The sequence below is a fragment of the Mycteria americana genome, chromosome 1 (genome assembly GCF_035582795.1).
Source record: "Mycteria americana isolate JAX WOST 10 ecotype Jacksonville Zoo and Gardens chromosome 1, USCA_MyAme_1.0, whole genome shotgun sequence".
Taxonomy (NCBI): Eukaryota; Metazoa; Chordata; class Aves; order Ciconiiformes; family Ciconiidae; genus Mycteria; species Mycteria americana.
Window position 1 is genome coordinate 189,323,046 of NC_134365.1, and position 24,569 is coordinate 189,347,614.

General features: G+C 42.2%; 1 protein-coding gene across 6 annotated transcripts in view; it reads right to left on the minus strand.

Annotated features, from left to right (window-relative positions):
* Nucleotides 1-24,569, minus strand: part of ENOX1 (ecto-NOX disulfide-thiol exchanger 1) — a 397,458-nt gene that overhangs the window by 366,766 nt on the left and 6,123 nt on the right. For 3 of the 6 annotated variants that reach the window (XM_075489137.1, XM_075489072.1, XM_075489107.1), the window contains exon 1: nucleotides 11,292-11,635. The exons of 1 other annotated variant lie outside the window; for it this stretch is intronic. The gene's annotated coding sequence lies outside the window, so the exon portion shown is untranslated. Of the gene's footprint in view, nucleotides 1-11,027; nucleotides 11,199-11,291; nucleotides 11,636-24,569 lie in introns of those variants that run through there. 2 more of the 6 variants (XM_075489083.1, XM_075489117.1) reach the window with 1 other exon arrangement.

The following is a 24,569-nucleotide window of genomic DNA, read 5'->3' on the forward strand; positions in this document are numbered from 1 at the left end:
TGTTAGCAAGGAATCATGCGTGAAAAAGTGAATTTATCAAAATGTTTCAAGCCTAACAGTGCAACATGGTAAAATGTTCCACATTGAGCTGGGCAGGGAAGAAAATATTTTCAAGCCTGACATCCGTGTTCAACTGCCATTGTCTTGACTCCTACATATTCCGCTGTTCTGACGCAAACAGGGATAACAGACTGATCATCTGGTTTTCAGTTTAAGTTATGAAACCACGCTCCTTCTGACTGTCCCACTTCCTTTTATCCCACTCACTGTAAGGCTTGGTGAGAATCACAGACAAACAGAGCTGGAAACAACTATGCAACAGGATCAGTTGCGTCCTTTAAAGACAACACAGTTATATCTACCATGTTCTTGAAGACTTCAACTGGTAAAGGCCCCACAATGTTCACACAATCCATTCTGGGACCCCTCTGCATCCTTACCACTGGAAAAATTTTCCTAAATTTGTTATGTCTTGCAACATATTCAGCCTATTACTTTTACTCTACTCACTGTGGGCATTACAGATTTATTTTTTTCCTCGTATGTCAGACTTCTTCCTGTTCTCCATCTTCATTCAAAGCATTAATCTTGTCATTCAGTTTCTACAGCGGCTGAGGCCTCCTTCCATATTTTTCTCAAAAATTTGGTGTTATTTATTTGCAAGTTAGAGGAAGAAAATTTCCACTTGAACTGGAGTGTCATCGGACTGTAGCTGGTCAAAATCCTTCTGAAACCATCATTAGTTGCCTTCCTAAGATTACCAATTCTCTGGGGAGCATCTTGCTGTATAAAAATTTTTTACAAAGTCGCATTCAATTTCAGTTTAAATAAACTGGCATTATTGAGGACCACAGAGTAGAAGCAAAAATAAAGATCTTCCTCAGAGGTTGTCCAAGAGTAACTGAAGGAAGAGAGCATAAACACTCTTTTTTCCAGCCAACTCCTAATTACACAGATGGTTCTTTCTCACTGAGATGAACTCAGCATCAGGACAAACCTACTTCAGAAGTTCTCATTTCCATTTGTTTCTGCCACTACTACACTTGCTCCTCAGACACTTTACAGAACACCTCCTTGTCATACAGTCATCCCATGGCATCCCTTAGAGACGTGGCTGAAAGCGTTACAAAGGTCTGCGTTTTTCCTTGCACAGATGCTTATAGCCACTCTCCAAACACTTCTCATATTCACTGAGCCACCTTGCATTAATAGAAGTGCTGTTTATTTTAGGTTTGGGGTTTTAGTTCTGCATTTCCCTTTTCCTTCATCCATTTAACAGCAAACTAGTGAATTTAAATGTCTTCAAAAGGGCAGTACACGCAGGCTTATATCTCACCTTATATTGCTTAGTTTGTGTTATGCTGACAGCAATGTTAGCACAAAAGGAAGTTTCTCACCACGTTTGAAGTCTTCATTTTCCTAGTGTTTAAGATAGGAGTGGCTATTGCTCTTTGTCCTCCCTCATAACAGAGAAACTGATTCCTCTAGAACAAAACGATACTGAAGAGCCACTGAAACAACTAGACCAGTGACTTCAGTGATCATCACAGCTATATTTCAATGACGACAGGGTTGTCAAAGCATCTCATCTTCAGGATTATCAAATTCAATCTTCTGCTTTCAATTCAATATTCAGTTTCATCTGGCAGCCCGTCTGACATTGAAGAACCAAAAGAAACAGATTTTCTGCATGATTTCAAGATGACCACTAGTCTTTTCAGTCTAGCTACTCGTGCAACATTTATACTTCAGGTATAGAAGAAGTGTTTGATTACAGTGAGTTGACTGACTCGCTTCACACTACTCCCTTTATTCTTGGGCAAGATGAGCCTGAAAATTATTACTTTTATAATTTCTCATTTTACATTTACATTTCATATTACATACATTACATCTCATATTACATTTATCATTTTATTTGTAGTATATAGTACTGAACAGAATCAACTTTGTTATTATGGAAAAGGTAAACCTAGGTGCAAGACTGGCAAGCTGGCCTTATACAAAGCTGCCCTGTCAGATGTGCTGCCTACTTCCAGATTTGAACAAATGAAGCCTGCTCTGACCGTGCAGTTCTCCATTCTCTTTCTTCTCATCACTATCCATGGAGAGCGGATTACATTAAGCAGCTACTCCATTCTTTCATTATCAGTGAGCCTTCTCTTTCCTTTTCCCCAGAGACTTTATGCAGTTACATAATCTCCCTTAATGGTTTCCAAGAAACTTAAAAAGAAATTCCAATTTTTCGGCCTTTCTCTTTTACTTAAAAAATGTTAATAGTTTCCTTCCCAAACTGAGATTACAGCCACCTTCTGTTTTGCAAAGAAAACAATATAGACTACACATTACCTAAGTTCTGCAAAATGATACAGAAGTTGAACAAACGCATCATGAAAAATAAAACTGCAAAACCCAACTAATGACATACGCACCGCACCTGGTTTCACATGTTTTTCTGTAATAGTATTAACCTCACAGAATTGGCAAGAAACTGCATAGCTAAGTAGATTTGCAACAGTACACCAAGGCTTTCACCTGGAGTGTATCAGCTCAAGTTTAGCCCAGCTCCCTCTAGGAAATGAAAGCACGTGCTCTCTCACAGACTGTCGATGAAATAAAATAGTAGTGGCTATCTGGTTGATACAAAATGGGAGATTACATTGCAGAAAAAAGAGTCATCAGCATAAATGGTATTTCCTGTTACTGTTGAATATGAATAACCTTGAACCAAAAAACTGGCCAAGGGTGCCTTCATTTGCTAAAATGAAATTAACTTAAGAGATGCTCATTTTAGGCCAGCTAATGTAAAGGCAACATAAAGAAGATTCTAAATCAAACATACTTTCCAGGACCTTTAGGTCTTCAGCTTTCACATGCAACAGCCTGCCACCAACACCTCTGTTTATGTTCTGCGTGAAGACAGTGGAAGCCAGATGTGCGTGTGCAGAGGAGGCATGAGGATGCATGAATAGATGACCCATTTACAGCTAGTAAATCTGTACAGAGTGCTTGCTCACATCCAGGTGCCTGTCAGCCTTATCTGCCAGCAGAGGACCACAAACACACACTTTTTTGATGCACCTATAACCATACTACCCTGGGCTGCGATCTCAGCAGGTTTCACTGCTAAGCAAGGGTCACACCCCCAAGGAGGTTTCACTGCTAAGCAAGGGTCACACCCCCAAGGAAAACACTCAATAAACTAAGTGGATCACTTATTCGGTAAATGCAACTCTTTCTTCTGCATCAGTGTTGAAGTAATGCCAACATCCATCGTAAGTCATCAGGAGAGATTAATCCATGGATCTTTGCCACCAAAATACAGGCCTCTACCACTGCAGAACGAGAAGGAACTGCTTCACTTGGTAGAAAATAGCAAGCTCTTATTCTATATGCAGAAGAGCCACTGAATTAGGATATAACACAATTTCACAGAATGTCAGACCAGCAAAATATTAGGAAGCAATCTGCTACTTTCAGATGAAACAAACTTATTTGTCATCGCTGAAATACCTCCTATAAGGGCACAAGTACCAGTGCCCATTCTAAGAGCGTGCTCTCATTCTGGTTATTGCATTCCACCTCCCTAAATTCACCCCATGCCTTTATCAGCTACTTCTATTTCATTTCTTCTTTGCTTCCCTGACAAAATGCTTCCTAACAGGTATGGGTAAGTCGAAACAGAGTTGTAAAAAATACTATTAAACCCTCACTGTATTCTACCCCAGGCAGAGCTGTTATGTCCTGAAGCATTTTTACACTGTGTGTAGGGCACAGACCCCTTTAAAGTCTACATAAAGCCAAATTATATACCAAATATACATATACATACAGTATTATATACCCATCGTGCCAAAATAGTTGTATGTTATCCACTCTGGCCATGGAGGAACTGTTCCTCATCATGTATTAATAAGATCTAGTATACCAAACCCCACATCCTAAATGCTAACACTATGTTAAAAGTACCTGTATAAAAATGCTTTAAAGCCTCACTTAACTTAACTCTAAAAATAAAGATCTATTAACAGAAACAAACTGTAATTAAGATTGTTGTTGACCTAGCTTCTCCCTGCAAAGGCGACAGAATAATAATCTTACATTTACACAGTATCTTTCAGGCTAAAGGATTCCATCCAACAAGTCTCATCTTAGATACACTTACACAAAAGAGTGTTATTAACATACACAAGTAATCCTATGTAAACCAATCTACCCAATTTCATTACCAGCAACTACCAAGCTTGATCCACTCAATTGTATGGGTTCTTTCTATCTACCTTATCCATCCATCAACAAATCATCCACCCATCAAAAAACCTGTCCCTGTAACATCAGCAATGCATTGGCAACAACTTCAGTTTTAATCCTTATGTTCTGCCTAAAAAAAAACCTTCTTCCAGCTTTATTCAACCTCTTCTCAGACCTCCATCACCAACACTATCAACCAACCCCCAGAGACAAACTCCAGAAAGGGCTGAACCTGCTTACCTGTCAGAGGATTTGTTTTTAAGCAGTCGCTTGGGGTGTATTAAAAACCAGTATACTGGTTTTTCATAGACAGACCAAATTTTTCCATCTTATTCTGCACACCGAAGGCCTAAACCTGGCTTCCACAACTTGAAAACACCCCTTTCTTGCACCATCAAGTACTTAAACCAAAGGTCAGTCTCACCAACCAGCTCTACCCCAGATCAGCTTTCCCTTGTGTGTGGTACTCCTGCAAGATCACTGTTTTAATCATTATCACGCAAGGAAGGGTTATTCTGAATCACTTGGTTTTACCTTATGGTTACCAAAACAGGCCTTGTTTAAACAGTTGGCTGTCAGGTATCCACACAAAGCATGGCAGAGGGAAATCCACCTCCTCCTCTGCAATTGGCATGGCTGTTGGGAAAACATTCCCTGATGACAGCAGTCTGCACGATTTTTTTTCAGAATACTTGCTTCGAGTAAAATGAATTGCAAGAAACCAGTGTAATAACATCATTCCAGGCAAGGGTGCCTCAAGAAAACTGCCACTACACCTTGAACCTGCATCGTCCCTGGCTGACTTGTCTCCCAGACTGAACAGATGAGGCAGTAATACACCTTGGGTAAAGTCACCCATATGTCACAGCCGCTTCCAGAAAACACGCCACTGATGGCAGTAGTCACCAGGACTTGCACTGCACACAGGCTAACCAGATCGCAGAAGACACCTGTTATGAGCCCAGGGCATCTGATGGGGGGACAGGAAGGAAGCAGTAGTACCTACTATCCATCATTGCTACCTGATGGCAGTAAGCTTCCTTAGATGATCAAACAAAATGCTGCAGAAACTGTCAAAAACCAAGAAGCTGTCACCTCTGTGCCCTCTACACCACCCCAGGATGCTCATTGTTTTCAAAAGGGAAAACAAACAAATGAATAAACCAGAGCTGTTTACTAAAAAAAATCTACTGAGCCGATCCTTGCACATCCGCCATCCCAGCATTGACTCAACCTGAGTCCATATGATGACCCTGTTCTGAGTCATGCATTTATAAAAGCTTAAAACCCAACTGCCTTGGCATTGGAAACCGCTTGGCCAAAGTATGAACACTCCAGTTTGAGAAAAATCAAGTCAAGGATGGTTGGCCCAGTATCTGACCTAGTTTCTCTTGTAACCATCAGCTAAAACTAGAATGAAACAGAGACATGAAAAAGCGCTGTTAGATCTTGTACTCCATCTCCTTAAAAATGCAGAATTGCCTCCTCCAGTACATTTGCTAGTGACTTGCCTACTCTTATTTTAAACATCTGAAGAGGGGTGGGGGGGCTCTCACTACACCTGGACTAATATAGGCTCCAATACATTATTCTGTCATTAAGTTTTTGCCCAGAATGCAGCTTAAACTTTTATTTCCTTGATTTCTCCATTTATTCCTAGGTACTCTCCCACATAATGCACCAAAAAAACCAGATTCCTTTGACCACAATACATTGCAAATATCTACATGTAGGTAACCTATCTCCTCATACTCAGTGCCAGCCTTGAAATATGTCTATTTTTTAATATTTCTCCTCATCTAGTTCCTCCAGACCCTCAAGTATTTTGTTGCTCTTCTCTAAGCTTCATTCAAATTGTAAATATCTTCCTGTTGATACAATATTCAGAGTTTTCAGATGTGTTCATGGCAGATTCTTATAAAAAGGGAATCCCACCTCTTTGTTCACAGACATGGTACCTTTTTCTTGTCAGCTCAACCACAAACCGTACTGTTTTGTAATCAAGTCACACTGCAGACTCATGTATTAATTCCTGCTGGGTCTTAATTCTAGATCCCTTCCAGCATCGCTTATTACCCGATTCCTGATTTGAGACCCCTGTGAACTTGCCTTTTCCCCAGATTTGTTCCCTTCACTCTACCATCCTGTAGGAATTCTCCTTAAGTTCTGTTTACTCGAAAGCAAAGATGTTAGTTTCAAAGGTTATAGGTTTTGCTTGAGGCCCCTATTCAACAAAGCCTTTAATTACATGCCTAACTTTAACCACATGCTTAAATCCAGTTGATCCCGGCAAGCAGAGATGAGCTTAAGCATACATTTAAAAAAAAGAAGTTAGGCATGCAAGTCAGTGCTTTTCTGAACCAAATCCTTAGTTTCTGTAATCACTTGGATGGTTTATTTTCCATATTTGGCAAGAATTGACAGCTTAATGCTTTTATGTTACAGGATTTAAAAATGAAGCTTCAAGAGAGTCCAAAACTGACATCATGCTTTTGTTCCTTTCTTAAAATAAGAACAGGAAATAAATATCTAAGTAAATATGCAACAGTACAGTAATCATTAAGTCTATAGGATTTAAACATGCAGTAGGTAACTCTACATTCTTGTTACTGCAGTTCCCTCTTGAAAACAAAAAAAGCCCTGTGAAATATTTGAAAAAGCACGTGTATCTCAGTAAGATATGCAGCACGTTCCCCGTTAGCTCATTAGCCAGTACCACCATTGCGCAGTTGAAGAGAGAGAACAAAGCTGTCCATTTCTTAATTCATATCTTCCAAATGCCTTTAAATGCAATGGACTTAACTCACTGTTCCACAAAAGATGGATTTTTAGCGGGGAGAAGGGGGAAGAAGGTACTAGTCTTTGGCTTTGGTCATGGGTTGACTATTTCCAACAGTCGTCAACCCACATGACAGCAGATGTAAGATTTTACATTCATCACCAGCAACAAATGCAGTTGGCATAACGGGAGTTTCATGGAGAGTATTTAAAATCACTTCCAAATATCTTCCATTGTTTACACACAGAATACTTCACGACCTTTCTCTCCCCCTTGTTTTTTGTTTGTACTTTTTGTTTTCTTTGCCTTCCTTCATTCTGCTGCCTGGTAAACTCAGGCAGAGGCTAAGTGGGGACTGCAATTAGGCAGCCATACCAAGCTTACTCTGCGGACTACCTAATTGTAAGATTCGAGGTTTGGGAGGAGTGCCATCTGAGAAAGAAACGGAGAAGAAAAATTGGAAAATGACTACTTCCTCTCAATCCATAAAGCCTTCCAAAATTCAATTAACATGTTCTAAACTAAACCATCCACACATGCTATGGCACTAAAATGTGTGATTTCAAATATAGACAAGAAAGTAGCTGCTCATTGATATTTATCAGAATTATAATATTCTCTGACCATTCCACTTCCACCTTTTTTATTGAAGTGGCATCTGTTGTTAACACACTTGTACCTCAGTACTTGAGATGAAGCAGAAAAATACCTATAGGCAATATAAATAAATTGTACATGACTGCATATTGGGTCTGTTAAATAACGCCGTGAACCCCAAAGTCACTCAGAGAATGCCGTTCCCATGCCTAGCACAAATACTGTCGTTTAATAATGTATACATGATTAAGTTCGCTGTCTTCCCCACAGCAAATTTTTCTTGTGATTTTATAGTTTCCCAGATGGAAATAATACCTTGACTGTCAAGATTCACTGGTGCAACCAATAGGAAAACTACCACTGTGTTTACTTACAGTGTGACCGCTGTAAATACTGCTGGATAGCGAAGACTTGTAGGTAAAACTCTGTGAACAACTTTTTGCCGCTTTCTCCTATAAAGGAGGGAAAGGTGGCAAAGAGGCAAAAGCATAGAAACTCCTCTGCTACATTGTACATACAACTACTTATCTGTGCCTACTCACCTCCTTTCCTACTGCAGTTCAGCATCTCCAGCAGCCTTCTAAGCACTAACACCTGCGGGAAGGCTTCAACCAGATAGGCAGCAAGCACAGATACCAGGTTAGATCCGCAGCCTGCACTAATGGATTTTTTCAAATAGATGGCAGTGCACAAAGTACATCCACAAAGATTGGTCCAGGGTCGAGATGCCATTTCAATGCTCAGACGCTTTAACTAAGGGAATTACTGCATTATCAAAAGCACTTTTAGAAAGATCATGGCTTAGGACCCGATCCTGCTGCACTGTGATAGCTCTAGCTCTTTTGAAGGGGTGAATTGGGTGCCAAGAACATAAACATGGCAAAGCAGCACTCAGGATTTTACTTCCCATTCCTGTGAGCAGCAAAGGATTTTTCTTTTAAGGCATTCTACCAAACATAGTTTTAAAACACAAAGCTAAAGGATGACTAGTGAGACAAAGTCCAAAAAGATATTGCATACTGGATACAGGAGATGATAAATCTGATTTTCAAGGGTCTATAATAGCATATGTTTAGAATTAGTCCAGCAGTAAGAACAGGGTATTTCAGATCACTCTTATTGGCAAAAATTCTACAGCTACTACTTAATTTTGTGCCCTCTTCATTTTAACAGACACTGTTATCAAGCTAGGAGAGCAGAGTGAGATTTTAACCATTTAACTGCACTTACCCCAGTTAATCCTTTTCTCACAAAAGGAAAACATTAACAAAGGAGCTGAAACAAATAGGAGCAAATCTCACTGCACAATTAGTAGTTCTGTACCTACTACTTGGGGGTTTCGACATACAGCTATCATGATGTGGAAGCATCCAGCATCGTTTTGTTTTCTGTTCGCAGTAGGGGGTTGCTAGGAAACAAAATACTATTGTCTGATTTCATGATCTATTGCCTGGTTTGCCTGGCAATAGAGTCTTCGAAATCTATTAACGGATTATTTTATCTTTTACAGAGAGATTAAGACTAACATTAAAACAGGCGCACACAGAGAGGAACAGTAAAAAATGCTCCAAAATTCAGGGAAAAGGATGTATATATTCCAGGTTGAGGAAGACAAACTATCCTGAGGAAAAATGAACTTAAGCGGTCTGGTGATATTTATATATGCACGCATTCACACGTGTATCAGCGTTCCATGACTGTATCTGTAGTTTTGCCGACTTGTCAAAGACTCTCTTGCTTCTGAGGATACAAAACGTTCTCTTACTACTGGAGAGCTACTGTACGCTGCAAGTTCTGTAAATATCACATGCTGCAGAACGCCTGGTGTGGGCAAGCACGCACGCTGGAGTCATTTCTGTTCTTAGAATTCAGCTCAGGGTTGTTTTGGTGCCTTAATTTCTTTATGTAATCAATTTTTTGCACATTCGGACAGATAGAAGAGTCGGAGACAATCCCCTACTCTCCTCCTCCCCCTCCCCCCTTCAGTTGTAACATAAATAAATAAATAATCAAATACATAGATATGTAGATAAGTAAATAAAAGCATCAGGAAAAGAGATCTAAAATTGAAAGCCACAATAGCAAATTTCACGTATTTTTACAGCAGCAAGTCTTTGTAAAATGAGAGATTAAAAGATTATTAAAACCAGACAAATGTGGGTGCCTATCAAGGCATCCCCACAACATAACAGAAGACCTCAACAGCAAAAACCAATCATACTTGAAAGCTGAGAGCTAGATGAAGAGAGTTCGGCACAAAGCCATAGAGAAAAAGGTTTTCAATAAAACCTGCACAGTAGTTATTACTCTTTTATGTATACCTACAATTTCACAACATGCACTATTTCAAAGTCCTTTCAACTTATTTATTAATGTCTATGCATTTTATCACTCCATTTGAAATTTGAGAAAAAAAATGAATGAGGTACATTGCAAAAGACATCAAAGCTTTTGACACATTACAGCAGAACTTCCAGTGATAAAAAAAAAAAAAGTAATAACACGCAACATAGAAAATACACAATTCATGGGAAGGACCTGAGAGCTTCTTGTCTCTCCTGCCCAGAGATGGATTTATTCAGCCTCCAACCTTCCTTTCAGAAACCAGGAGCCCTCACCAAAAACACATTTAGAATTAAAGAACAAAAGAGTAAAATGCAAGAGAGCTTCTTCCACCCCAGACAACAGCAAGCTACTTCCAGCGATTAGATCAAAGCAAGGAGAGATGGACACGACCCACAACCAATCCCACTCCTCGCCAGGGTAGGATACGGCTATTCCCCAGCTGGTAACCCACTACAACAACATTGCTAGTTACAAAACGGTCCCCAGCGGTTCCCCTGTCCCTCACCGGTCACACACCGAGATCCTGTCACCTACAGCTTCGCTGAAACCTGTTTTAAAGCACTCACTCAAGGAAGGGGGAGAAAGAGGAGGAGAGGGATGGGACAGTCACCTCCTGAGCTGCCACCAAAAACTGTTCTGCAAACTGCAGGGGGGCTGCTGCCGGGGTCCTCGCAGCCGCAGCCACCTAACTCTCGGGGGGAGAGCGGGGTCTGCAAAGCGGGAGGGACCCCGGGGTCCGACCCTGCCTGCCCAGGGTGCGCTGCCCGCCGGCCCGCGCCTGTGCGCCGGGGGAGGGTGCCCGGCGCGGCGGGGCTCTCCCCGGCGGGGGCAGCGGCGGGTGCGGGAGCCCCGTCCCCCCCGCCGCTGCAGCAGCAACTGCAATTAAAAAAAAAAAAAAAAAAAAAAAAAAAGGGGGGGGGGGGGAGACGAAAACCAAAATAAATAAATAAATATCCCGCTAGCGGGAATGGGAACATAAAAACCCACCCTAAACAGGCGGACCCCAAACAACAACAAAAACCGGGCGCCCAGGAGAGCAAACTTTCTGACTCACCGGGGAGAGCCAGTGCCCGGGGGTGCGGCGGGCAGAGGCGGGGGCGGCGCACGGCCCCGCGGCGCCGGGGGAGCGGAGCCGGAGCCGGAGCCGGAGCCGGGCGAGGCGGGCGCCGGCGGCGGGGCTGCGGCGGGGCCGGGGCAGCGCGTCTCGCCCTGCTCCCGCCGCCCTCCCCTCCCTCCCCGTCCCTCCGCAGCACCTCCCCGGCCTCCCCCGCCGGGAGCCGCCCGGGGCGGGCTGCCGCCGCGGGACCGCCGTACCTACCGGCTGCCGGTGCGGGGCCGCGGAGCAGCGAGAGCCGCCGCCGCCGCCGCCCCCCTTCGGCGGCTGCCGGGTCCGGCGGCGCTGCAGCAGGCGGAGGACGCCCCGCGGCGGCGGGGAGCGCGGGGCCGGTGGCGCGGGGTGCCGGAGAGGCGGCGGCCGCCGATGCACAGGCAGCGCGGTGCCTCGGTCTCTGTGCGTGTGTGTGTGTGTGCGTGCGTGCGAGCGTGTGTGCGAGCGAGTGAGTGTGTGTGTGTGCCGGGGAGGGATGCTGCAAGGGACCGAGGGAAAATTCTCCCCTCCTAGCAAAGCCGCCGACAAATGGCAAGGCAGGTGTGCAGGGGAGGCAAGGCTCCCGGAGGACGAGGAGGAGGAGGAAGGGGGAGAGGGGCGGTGAGGAGGGCGGGGAGCGCACAGCCCGGCGGCGGGAGCAGCCGCGGGGCGTCACGGCGCCCCGGGGGCAGCGGCCCCGCCGAGGAGGCGGCAGCCGGGCCGGGCCCCCCACTCCCGCCCGGGTGCGGCCCCTGGAGCGGGCGCCGGCGGTGGGGGACGCCCTACCAGCCGGCAGTACTCCAGGCACCCCTGGCAGAGCATCCTGCCGCAAGTTTTCCCCGAGGCCTCCCCACAAACACACCCGGCCGCCGTTCACAGCACCCTGTGCAGCTTTGGGAGGTACACCCCATTCGATGGGATTGGTGCTTCCTCTGGAAATCCTCCCGTGAGAAGTAGTTGCATGTCTTATCTGCAGAGGCTCACACCTCCCAGTTAGCCGTGGCTTAAAACCAGCACCCCTCAGGGGAAACCCTTGCTACAGGTTCTGATTTTTTTGCTTATTCATCTCCCAGGCAGGAGACAACCCTCAAGTGTGGCAAGAGCACCTGACCTCACCTTTCCTCCGCGAAGCCGTGGGGCAGGTGGCCAAGGACAGCTCTTCACAGGGCAAGGCGCTAGGCACAGAGGGGCTGGCAGCAGCAAGTGCTTCCCCAAAGCCAAGCGCCGCTCCTAGAGATGCTGCCGAACACCTCGTCTGAGCAGAGAGTTCACGAAGGCTTTTGTGGCTGCATCTTGGCTCCCGCAGAAAGTGCTTGCTAATCTGAACTCTTCCCGCTATTTGAATGGGAAAAGCCTGTTCTTCTCCTGGCCTGAATTACCCTTCAGGGCTGCTGTAAAAGACAGTTGTGATTTAGTGCTGGAGAAAACCTTTATATGCCCATTTATAATACGTTTCAGCACACTTCTAGGTGATGATTAGTTGGTAAGTGAAAAGTGGCTGTGGCTGAAAGGTGGAAACTAACATCAGATATTAAATATTGCACGTGGCAGCTATGATTTCTAGTGGTAGGAAGAAAATCTGATAGAAAAATCTCCTGCCTCTCTTTTTTCCACAGTACTTCTTTCACCAAAGCGGTACTGAATTACATCCACAGGTATTGGGCTAATTATATATGCTCACCAGCCCATCGGTTTGGGTTTACCAGCAAGCACACTTATGCAACAGAAGCAATTTCCACACCACTGGGCTCATCTGATTTAAACAATACTGGCTTGTGTTGCCTCTGTGTGTAGCTTTTTTCCCTTGGCTGGCAGGGTTAGTGTCACAGCTTCAGTTTGAGAAGTGACAACAAATAATACTGACACAAATTATACCGAGTAATACAAGGACACACATGCGGAGGACAAAACATGGAAATTAACGCACTGGTTTAGGTAAGGGTTAGCTACCTTTGCTGAGGAGCAGGAGCCACTCTTGGCCCAGCTGTGCAGATGTGGATTACTTATTTCCTCACTGGTCCTTGCTTTGCTTTTTAGTGGCAATACAGATAGCTGAATAAAGGAAAAGTTGCTGGAGGCATTTCTGTTAAATGCAGCCCTGATGAAAGTAAGACGTAATTATAACTTGGGCATCCTCTTCTATATTATTTACAGTAAAACACATCTTTTCAGTCTTTTAAAGCACAGGCCCTAAGCCTGTTCATTCTTAAGCAAGCACCTTTTAAAAAGCACGCAGAAAACTTGCAGGGGAGTTCATCCACAACTCATACTTCACCTGTAGGGTAAATTAGCTTGAGAAATCAAAGACTAGTTAAAAAGATCACACAAACTCCAGTGTCTGAATATATTTCTTAAGTTTGTTGCCTTTATCTGTGTTAAATTTGCTTCTTCATCTCTTTCTCCTATGGTACTTAGAAACACACAGACACACATACAACAACACAACACAGTTTAAACACGTTCCTCTTAACTGTCGTGTAAGCCTCAGCTGATAGGAAACAGAGGTAAAAGAAAATATCTCTGCCAATGTTGGTCTTGTTTAACGTAACTGACTGAGGTGTGAAAACACTTGATAAGGTTATTTCATTATGGCAATTTAGGGTTGTTCTCTCCTTCCCTCCCACAGAACTGTCTGGACAAGTGCGTGCACACAAACACGCATGCACAAATCTGCAGAAGAAGGTGTTACCTTCTTTGCGTGATTTTCACTAACACTTTCAGCATATATTTGAGATTTGTAGGTCGGTACAGCGCCTGGTTCCAGCCAAGACCTCACTTTGTTGCATTCTGAATAGCTCTTGGGAAGTTGCTGGCTTGACCCTGAAGACTTTACAGTCTAATTTTTTAATAACTGAAGGATTTTTTTTTTAATTTAAGAAAGGACTCATTTTAGCTGTCGCATAAGCATGCATTATATCCCAAGACTTCAATCGGAGCTGCGCTGACATATCTGAGAGCACAATTAGGCCCTCTGGACCTTTTAAAGCTTCAAAAATAGTCGTGTGTAATTCCTTCTTCTGTGGATCCTGCAAGCTTTAAGAGAATATTTGAAAGCTGGAAAGTCCTATTTATCCACTAAGAGGCTCACAGGCAATCTTCTCCTAATGGAAATAGAACTGTAAAGCCGAAACATTAATATACACAATATGATACATTTACGTAGGGATAGACTCGTCGGAGCCAACGAGAGGGCACAGCAGCCGTGCCACTACAGAGCCAGAGCCAAGCAGGTTCGCTCCGCTTACTCAGCTTCCTGCACACGGGTTTCACTATCTGATTTATGTTAGCACTGTACGGTTCTCTCTTAAAAAAAAAAAATCATCTGACCTTTGAATCCCTCATCTGCATTGGCTGGCAGCCGGTATTGGCGAATCGGAGGGCACAGTTTGGTCTAAATACAAGACAGCTATTCTTCAATAACTGCGCTGTTAATATGCAAATCTCAGTCCTCCGTAGACAGTAATCTCCCGCCTCTGATTGGCTTCGGTGATGAAAAAAATTCAGGTTATTCATTAGCAGGCAAAATACACTCTTCAGGTTCCCCCTTACGATGAAGTGTTATAAGGCCTCGAGAATGTACATGCTAGAGACAAACAACAACAAAGCAAGACAAAAAGAAGCCAGGAAAATGGGATTAGAAACATGATAAAAGGGGAAAATGTGCATTTAAAAATTCTCCTGGTTCCCTTTCTTCTTCCTGGCTTTCTCTCGGGAGTTTTGCCAGTGACTGCAGATGGGCCATTTTTGTTCATTTCTTTTTCAACCCTTCCCTTCTACATACAATGGTGTGCTCGAGTTCACGGCAGACTTGAATTTGTACTGAGAGTGTAATTTCTGTCCTGGAAGACATGAATGTGTCTGTCTTCATGGGTCAGCTTTGCTGGCCTGCAAACAGAATGCCAGGAAGAAAAATATCAATATGTATTGATAAATATCTTTATATCAAAAAGGTGGATGGAGCAATTGAGCAAGAAGCAATCTATGTTTCACCTCTTTAAAAGCCATTGCAAAAAACAACCACCAATATTAGCACCAATTTTGGTGTATTCTTCACAGAAGGCCAGACTTGGCTAACCACTGAACTTAGCATTTACTGCAAGACATGAGCTGATAGGAATGCTCATGCCAACTCAACTGTCGAGACAAATATTTCATTTTCCATCAGAGTCCAATATGGCATACAAGAGTAAGATGTGTTCTCCATTACATGGTATAAAAATTAAATAGTTCTATCAACTCTGGTAGCGTTAAATTCTGAGGAACCTTTGCAGGGCTGGGTTGCGCTTGGGGATCTCCAAAGCAGATGTGCAGCCACACGGTTCCTCCCTCTTTGGCTTTATTTTGTAAATTTACCTTCCTTCTTGCAATTCACCTTTCCTGAAACATAGCACCTGACAAGCTGCATTGTCTTCACTCCTGTACAGATGCAGCCAGCTCTCCTGCTTCCTTCTCTGAAGTGGCAGATGAGATCAAACTGGTAATTTCTTAGCTCTGTGTATCTGGGCTGAAATCGTGGTCCCTGGTCCCAGTGAAATCAGTGTTAATTTTATCATCAATTTTGCCACAACTGTGATTTTGCTTCTTGGGATTGGCAGCAGAGTATTTTTGGAGGACTGGACATTAACTCTAATTTCCAGATAAGATGAAGAAGGCCAGGTGCTGTTAGCGTACAATGACTGACCCTTCTCTTTCCTCAGGCTTTTCAGCAAGGGGGAGCTAGATTACTTTGGGTGAGTGGACAACCCCTCTGACTAAAAAGAAGCAGAGTTCTGAGAAGTAAGGTAATCTTGCCTGTGTTTCCCACAAAGCATGTAAGGCAGCTCCTTGTACAAATTACTAAACACAGAGTGAAGCACATGCACCTGTGAGGAACCTGCAGTAAGAGCGTGATAGGGTTACCTGACTGCAAGTTCTTGAACACCTTGGAAGGATGGGGGGCTGAGCTCAGAGGAGACTTCACACAGGGCTTTTGATTAACTTGCCACAAAGAGAGAAGTTGTAAAAAAAGATAGCTATGCCGCAGAGCTGCTTTCCTGTTCTGTCTCACGCATTTCAGATACAAAGATAATAGGAATAGCACAACCAGAAATGCAGGCAGATATCTGAAACTAAAGGTTAGAAGGAAAAGATTTTGACAAGAACCACATAGGCTTCCCACAGCAAAGGTCAAACAGTGACCTCCACACAAATTAATACCCCTTCAGCTACTATAAAGGAACTTTAATATTTCAGTTTCAGCAAAAAGCCTGAAAAATGCATTATGCAATCCATTTATTCTGTTGGATTTTTTTCCCCGACTGATATAACCAACTTTTTCAAATATATATAAGGATTCTCATTTAATAAATAATAATAAAGCTAGGTAATAATTAACTCTTAAATGTGTTCTCCCTGGTCTTGCTCTAGGGAAAAAAGAAAAAAAAAAGTCCCCACGCTTCAGCAGCCAGAGCTACAAGCACATCCAACCAGATAATTGACACAGCCGTTGAGCCAGCACAGTGTTAACTCTGTTTTAAGCTTCCTCAAATCATCTAGCTTTAGAAACCATGTAACTTAATTGGATTGCTACAGACCTGACAGCTCCCCGTGTACCGTAAGCTAACGGATTGCATCGTTACTGTATGATTGGATACATAAGCTAATGCTGTCAGTCCTGAGAACTGTCACCAGCCCCGAAGCTCGTCTTTCATCTTCCAATCACCACCAGAAAATGAAAACAGCTGTGTTCCGCCCCTAAATCTGAAAAATAAAATTTGGGAGAATTTAAAACCACCACGTATCGGAAGCAGGAGATTTGGGCCAAATCTCACATCCTTGGTCACATAAGTGATTCCCTGCCATGTGGCCAGTTCCACTGAAATGCTGGTTAACTCCAGTAGGGTCATCAAAATAATCACTCTTACTTAGATGAGGAACAGTCTGCTGAACAAGGTCTTTATAAACCCAAAGGAGAAAATATGAAGATGGTTTACAAGGCAACACTATGTATGCTCAGTAAAGCTCAGACAGATAGAGAGACAGTGTGGATAATACAAGCTAAATAGCACATTGACAAATTCTAAAATGCAGTTTCAGTTTCCACCTTAACGAAGCAAAAGCTAACAACATTTGTAAGCTGGAGATGTCCCCACGGCACAAGTGACAGGTAGGTGCCAAGTCATCATCAAAAGTCTGTGAGAATTAGATACCTCCCCGCCATATGGGTCAGCACACACCTCCCTGGTTTCAGAGATCTTTTGAAAAGAGAAGATTGGTGTTTAGACCTTTATGCTGTCTCTGTGCTGCTGATTTCCTGAATGCCCATTGTACTTCTGCTCATTTTGTAACACAAGTTTCATTTTTATTTAGAAGTCACTGAAAGCAAGCATTATCCTTGTTCTTAACTCTTACATGGGCTATCCAGATATTATTGCCCCATTGGGGGGGGGGGACGACACACATGACATTGAAAGCACAGAGTTGCTCAACCTTTCTCATGTTAATGTCAATAAATGCTGAGTTAAGTTGCTACTGATTATTTTGTAGACAAATGTCTGTTTTTTCAACACCACCACAGGCAATTTTCAAAACAGACAAAAGTAAATATTCTGGAAGAACCCATTCCAGTAGGCTAGTCCTAATTTTTTCTTCTTTTTTTGGGGGTGGGTGTGTGTCTTTTTTTTTTAAACCATTCATAACGACAGCTATGAAGAAAATTATGTACAAAATTACCATTTCCAGCCACTCTTCTCTGAGGGCACTATCACCATTTTTTCAGCAACTGCCCCTCATCTTTTTGCCTTAGGTGATGAGTAGTCCTTGTGCAAACCTATCAGATAGGCTGTTAAAGGATTATTATTCCCAAACGATACCATTCTTTAAGTCAAAGACTCAGCCTGACCTACCTTGCTTGTGAAGATCTTCCTGAGTGAGAATACAAAATCCTTCCACTGTTCTTTGTCATAACCACACCACTATGCAAAGTTTCCACAAACTGTTAACTATCTATACAGTCCATCCATACTTTCCATGCATACTTTCATCAAGTAACCCTTAATTAAAGCAACTCTCACCCCCAACATTGCACTTTGATGTTGTAAATAGTCTAGAATTTTACTAGGAGGAGAGATCCTGATGTTTTCCTACTTAGTTCAGTGATCACTAAAATGCAGCCACATCTGGGGTGGCTCTTTAGCAATATGCAGCAGTGCTAATATAACATGATGATCGGGAATGGAAAATAAAGACTAATGCATTCAGCTGAAACGGCAACTGAAATTTCCATAGGCAGAATATAATTACCTGAGCTGGCATTCTGCCAGGACACGGGGGTTAACATTATTACTCCTACAATACTCCTATTTGTGGGTAATATGGAAAAAAAGAAACAACAGGATTTTTTAATTGAACCAGTGTGAACCCAACTACAGTAGGTTGCAGTCCAATTAAAATTGACAGCCCAGTGAAGTGGATACACACAACACACAGATAAATATAGAAAATCCAAGTTGTTCTCTTTTTCTTTGTCCTCTCCTCTTGGTGTTTTTTTCCCGCTGGATATTTCATTTCATTTTCTAAATCTTTTGATGCCAGGAAACTATCATTGACTGGAAACACTTACTAGCTTTTTGCAGACAGTTTTCATTACTTAAAATAAAGACGGAAAAATATATCCTGTTAAATGTTTCAGCATTGCATTTCTTTCCTTTTCCACAGCACACAGTATTAAAATTACATTGGCTGTGCAGCAGGAGATTAGAAAGAGCAACTGCTTTTAAGGTTTAATAGTAAATGACGCTGAAGTCACTAAATCTGTTTTTGAAGCACACACAGTGCATGCACTACCAATTGGAAACTTGTAGCTAACCTACAAGCAAGCAGTCTGATCCCCTACCAAAAATGCTGCAGAGGCTAACTCCTGAAAGGCAAAACGACTTTCTTTTCTCTTTTTTTCTTTTGGGAAGAAGTGGCATGAAATATATTACACTGTTTACTCCTGGTTCTGTAGTCTTTAGTCACATGAGTATCTCTTTCTCAGGCACGTAGAACCACGCAAGCACCCACCGAGGTCAACAGGACTCCTGGGGAATTAATATTCCCTATCTGACAGAGGTGTTGCAACATGCACTTTGTTAGTGTTCTGAAGCACTTCGAGAGCCCTAGATAACAGTTGCTATATGTTGTAAGAAAATAGTACTATTCATTATTACAGAAGAGCTAAACCATGTTTGTAATTGACCATTGCCTGAATCTTTTCCAAAGTTATTGGGTTTGGAGATATGCCTCAAAGTAAATCTGTTATTTAATAGAATGAAGAAAGTAAAGCAGCAACGGGGTATGTTTTAAGAGCAAACAGAAGAAAGCTCCCCTGGGCTGTATCCTATTGACCTCTAGTTCCATTATTGTTTCTAAAATGCTTTTCCATTTAAGGCATTGCCACTGAATCCTTCCCAGGAAGCCCTGGGAAAGGATATAAAGTGAGATCTCTACTAAGCTTGTAAGTAACATCTCTAAAAATGGAGGGTTGATTTATGTTTTACTGACAGCCAGGTTTAAAGGGGAAAAACCCTCCAGGCTTTGGTTATGAATCTTCTATAATATAATAAATGGTGCCATCTACTGGCTCTCTTTTGCTTTTGATCAGTGTCAGGGTTTGATTGTACAGTATAGCTACTGCAAGTAGCATTAAAACACCAAAGAATCAAGCCAACATGATTGTAGCTAGCATATTTCCTGACAATGGATCTTGGAATGATTTACAGGGGTTTCCATAAAGCAAACAAGCCTAAAATGAAATAAGAGTAGTAGGAGAAAGAAAAATGGCAAGAGCAAGCAAGGGAGAAAAGGCAGCATTCCAGCAGACATGTGAAACTGGATGAAGGGTCGATACTGAAGACAGATACAGCTAAGCAGAACCAGATGCAGCCATCCCATAGGACAAATCAGTGATGAGACTCCTCGGAGAGAAGAGGAGAGGTTCTCCAATCCCTCCCAATTAATTTTCTGCTAGAAAAAGAACAGCCAACCATGCTGTTTTTTCCCTTCCACCCACTCCTCTTTCTACTATTAAACAAAGAAGAAAATGTAAACAGCCCTGACAGAAGAAACATACAGATAGATAGAGAAGTTATGGGTCAATTTCCTTCTCAGAGCTCAATATTTTTCCTGATTTACATCAGGAGCAAGATTTAACTCTCTGACTTATGCCTCAGAAAACTAGATGAACTGTGCCATGTTCTACTCTTCGGTACACCAAGCAATCTTGGCACCTCCCCTGAGGCCAAACTGGACTCACTGAGTAAAGGAACTGCTACAGAATATTTTGTTGTTGTTGTTGTTGTTGCTTTTAATGTATCTGGATAACTTGCTTGAAAAAGCAAAATCAGCTGTAGAGCTATTTTAGTCTAATTTCCTAAGAAAAAGAGACTAGTGCAGTCACAGCATCTGGCAAAGGGGAAACAGTCTCAGAAATACCCAATTTTGTCAAGTGCTTCACAAAAAGCAGAGTGACTGTTAGTGCTCCTTTGGAGGAAAAAGCATGAGCGAAAGTTCTTCTTAGACATCAGACAGCCCCACCAGACACAAATTCATAGGAAGGTGCTCCCCTTCAGTTTGGCTTATCATAAAATATGTGTTTGTCATGATAGTCTTCACCTGGTAAGAAACAGATAAGCAGGACAGGATGGAAATGCAGGTTATCAGGGCTTTTATTGCTACAAATGGAACCTGCATCAGAGTAAGTTACAGCTCCTTGGGGTCCAGCTTCATCTCCTGTCAATGAAGATCATGTTTATCTATGCCTCATGGAGTGCTTTTAGCCTTTAAAAGTACAAGAGATCATGGAAATCATATCTTGACACAGATATAAATTTCTCCATGCCTGAATCAGAAGTGCAAAGAGAGTCAGCAGCTCTCACAGCAGAGCCCCATCTCTGCTCCCGGACCCCAAGTTAAGATTTTTATATAGCCCTCAGGAGTATGAGTTTTGGCAGCAGCCACACACTGAGGAATTTCAGGCAATACAACTCCACTTGGACTTGTGCTGGGAAGGACTGGGAACACTGGAGTTGCTGTGGAAAGCCTTTCACGCAGCCCTTAAAATGAGAGGCTTCTGGAAAGTAAAATCACAGAACACAGGTTGAGAACCCTATTGCCACATGTGTGATCAGGACTTCCAAAGGGGGTAACTGAGGGCCACAAAGAAGCTTATGACAATAAAAGTGGTATAAATTTTGTGATTAGCATGCAGACCCAATCTAACAGACTCTGTTTTCATGTCAACGTGTGCAAACATTTTCTTCTCACTTCATTTAGTTTACCCAGTAGTTAATGGCCTTATATCACAAACCTGAAGTTCTATAGATTTGGTATCCTGCTAGATACAGGATCAATTTTGTAGCATGCTTTCATTAGTCTCTCTTTACATTTTTCATCAGTCTCAGATTAGTGTAAGATTTTAACCTAATGAAGAGGATATTAAGCACATTGGTTCCTTCCACCAGGCAGGGCAGTTTCTGTCCCAGTATGGGTGTGAAAGGGTAAGAGCTCTCTTTTTGGCACCAACTCTAACCTCCTGTCTTAAAAGGACCCCAACTAGTCTGTAGTGATCTCTTGAACAGCATTAAGTTTTAAGTGAAGAGGCCTAGCTCCTGTAAGAAAGGCGCTGACAATACTTCCATTCTCCAGCTCCTATAAGAAGTTCTCCGGACAATGTATAGCATTGGAGAAAATGGCTACCACTGCTGTGCATGAAACCCATGGCTTCCAGTTCAGATCTTGGCTCCGGGAACAGGCAGGGAGCAAGTATGAGTCTAGGCAGCAGATGGGGACATTGCTAATTGGTCTGTTTTGATGCTGGGCCACCCGCTGACAGACACTTCGTGCTTCTCTCTTAGCAGTGATTTGCCATGTCAAAGAGCTACAGATATGGGAATGATAACAAAGAAAGTGAAAACAGCAATCACTTCAGTGCAGACAATCATTTTTCTCAACTGTGCTAACCAAATTTGCTGCAGAATGTTGTGAGGCAGCTTGCACTTGGCAGACTCTTTGCAGACCAAAAGATGCGATTTGTCCTTACAGTGTCAAGTGGCAATGATGTTATGTGAGTGCCGTCATTTCTAATGCATTTTTGCTGCTTTCTTAAAAAGCCTGGTGATCATTATAAAAGAAGGAAAGCAGAATGGTCTACCATCTGTGCAAAAAAATACGCTGGGTGAAAACTACCACGAGAGCAGTGGTTCATAAACAAGGGATCAGAACTCAGTAAGGGTTGTGAGTGCGACAGAAGTTTTATTGCAAAAGCAGGATTCACAACCACAAGCAGGAATAAAAGACTGCAGTTGCAACTGGAAGAGAATTCAGGAGCATGCTGGAACCAGCGGAAAAGTTGGGGATTTGTTCCATCAAACTGTTCCAGTTTAAAGAACGGCAGCAGATTACAATCTTTATACTATGTAAAACTTCAGCTTTCACATTTTCTTCTTCTCCCGAGATTACTGGCTACAAATCTTAGTATTTTTGTGGTAACAATTGTGGCTTTGTCTTCTGTAATGTCCCTGCCATATTTTACATGCTCTGGGACAGTAAATGACTGTGATTATACTGCTTTGGGGGAGGTACAATATCAGAGATTCTGTCTGCTTTTCACTTTTGAGCACAGTTGATAAATTCTCTGTGTTTTTTAAGGATTTTTTCTGTTTTTCATTAAAATGAAAGAAAATTAAACTACTACACTCATTACAGATCAGCCATTTACAATGCAGTCAAACAAACAAAACATTTTTTGAATGGAAGGGATATAAAATGTCTTCTCAAACCACCAGTGCCCAAAAAGAAGGAACTTTACTGTCCATGTGGATCTGTTTAATTATCTCATATGGAAAAATGTCACTGTCTAGAAGGCCAAGTTCTATTCTTTCATTGTTGATGGAGCTGTGTATTTCTAAATATAGGAGATTGTAGTGGAAAATGCTGGCAGAACCATCAGTGGAGTAACTCAACACAAAAGCTAATTTGAAATTTAAAAGCAACTATTTTGCCTTGACTTTTCTGAATGTCACCACCTCTATCCCAGACAAACACAGGAAGAAAGACTGTTTGCTGTGGTATTTTCAACAGTAAGTGACCAGAAGTTACCTAAAATAAATGGCAAAGATAGGCTAAGTGAAAATATTGTCCTCATTTAAACCAGACACCCAGATTTTACATGGCTAAAAGTAAGCGAGTTGCACCTATGCTGTATTTTAGCTGAAATCCAGCTGAAGCTAATTGTGTTGGTTCCTTCTGTAGCACATGGAAAAAGAAAGAGTCACATCCACAGAGTGATTCATGCTACCCCTAACAGGCATCAATTTTAGCATGCACACTGGATGTGCTTCTCAGTCCAAGAAGCCCAGATGATTAGCTTACATTAGCTAATGCTTAAATGGCTAATATTAGACAAGACAAATTCCAACACAGCCAAATGGAACATCTCTGGTGAAGGACATCACTGCAGGACAATTCTGCTTTCTTAGAGCAATTAATTTCACCAAAACACTTATTTGAGGAGAGGGTGAATCACCTTCTTAAGGTACCTCTCTTTCACATAGGAAATCTAGCTTATTCATTTACATGCTTGGTATGGCTAAGGTTAGGCAAGAAGAATCCCACACAGATTCAGCAAACTTCGCTGCAAGTGGTCTTCTGCCTTGCTGTGCATGCCACTATTAAAGGTCTCTTTGCCATGCTGGAGAGGGGGCTGATCAGCTAACACAACATCCAAGTGCAGGCTGTGGAGGGAGGTGTTTTGCAGGTAAATTACTTGCCATTCCAGCACTGAAGAACTGCACTAGTTAGCTACTAAGAAACATCATTCCCAGTTGGAGTTTATTAGGCACATCTGCAAAAGTAAGAGAATTAATGGCTGTGAAACAGACCATTCACTTTCATGACCACTAAATCCCCACTGAAAAGGTACTCCCACTTGGCTATTGATTCAAACTAACTGTTAGGTTAAACAAACATGTCCTGAACTCTAAAGGTAATTGTCATATATGAATGAGGAAGAAATAAAGCGGACATGTATTTCACACTGGTAATTTGGACTCAATAGCCAAAATTTCCCTTTTGTTATCTCCAACAAGTATGCCTCATTTTCCATTCAGGAGAGAAAAAAATCTCGACGAATGTATTCCAATCAAACATTTCATCAGAATTCTCTGCTTTTGTATTGCACGTTTCTAAACTTCTAATTTTAGTATACTAGCACATGTTTTCTATTAACAGATCTTCTCTTTCTCATTTATACTTGACCTTTTATACATCATTAATTAAAGTTGTTAGCATCACAATATGTCAGCTCTCCTTGTGTTCTATTGCTTCTAAAAACAATGTTGCATTGCTGTTTTTCTTATCAGCTGTTCTTTTATGCTTTTATGACAGCTTTTGTGTTGTTTGTTTCCCAATGTACATTATTTTCCACACTTGTGTATTAAAAGCAAACATAATTATACTAAATGGTATCAGAAAATTAAAGCATTTGGGAAA